The following is a 1,246-nucleotide window of genomic DNA, read 5'->3' on the forward strand; positions in this document are numbered from 1 at the left end:
GATTAGAAAATACTCAGATGTGAGCTGTGATGTGGTAAAAATAAGACAAAGAACAAAAAACAACAGTGGCTGGGCTCCGTGGCTCGTGCCTGCAATCAGCACTTTGGGAGGCTGAGGTGGGCAGATTGCTTGAGCTTGAATTTGAGACCAGCCTGGGCAACATGTGGAAAGCTTGTCTCAACAAAAAATATGAAAATTAGCCAGGTGTGATGGTCACACGCATGTTATCCCAGCTACTCAGGAGGATGAAGTGAGAGGGTCACTTTAGCCCAGGGGGCGGCGGGTGCAGTGAGCTGAGATCACACTACTATGCTCCAGCCTGAGCGACAGAGCAACACGTCTGATAAAGCATTACTTCTGGGTGAGCGCCATCCAATCTGCTGGGGCTCCGATAGAACAGAAAAAGGAGAGAAAGGATTTTCCTCCTCAGAACTGGGACACTCTCCTGTCTTGACACTCCAAGACTTATACCAGTGATCCCTGGTTCGCAGGCCTTCGGCCTTGGACTGGGAATTACACCATTGGTGTCCCTGGCTCTGAAGCTTTAGGATTCAGACTGAGCCTCACTACTGGCTTTTCAGGGTCTCCAGCTACTGGAGCTACTGGCTTTTCAGGGTCTGCAGTCAGTGTGTGTGGTAGGACATCTCAGCCTCCATGATCACATGAGCCAGTTAGCCTGATAAATCCCCTCTCATCTACCTACCTCCTATTAGCTTTCTCGGGAGAAACCTAATAGTACACACATCATATATTTTCCTGGCTTTTTTTTTTTTTTTTTTTTGAGATGGAGTCTCGCTCTGTCGCCCAGGCTGAAGTGCAGTGGCGCGATCTCAGCTCACTGTAAGCCTCCCGGGTTCACACCATTCTCCTGCCTCAGCTCCTGAGTAGCTGGGACTACAGGTGCCCGCCACTACCCACTTCCCCCGGCTAATTTTTTTTGTATTTTTAGTAGAGACAGGGTTTCACCATGTTAGCCAGGATGGTCTCAATCTCCTGACCTCGTGATCGGCCTGCCTTGGCCTCCCAAAGTGCTGGGATTACAGGCGTGAGCCACCACACGCAGCCACATTTTCCTGGCTTTAAGATGAGAAATCTTCTCTTTTTCTGAGACGGAGTCTCACTCTGTCGCCCAGCCTGGAGTGCAATGGCACAATCTGGGCTGACTGCAACCTCCGCCTCCTGGGTTCAAGCAATTCTCTGCCTCAGCCTCCCGAGTAGCTGGGATTACAGGTGCCCGCCACCATGC

This window comes from Hylobates moloch, unplaced genomic scaffold, assembly GCF_009828535.3.
Source record: "Hylobates moloch isolate HMO894 unplaced genomic scaffold, HMol_V3 SCAFFOLD_12, whole genome shotgun sequence".
Taxonomy (NCBI): Eukaryota; Metazoa; Chordata; class Mammalia; order Primates; family Hylobatidae; genus Hylobates; species Hylobates moloch.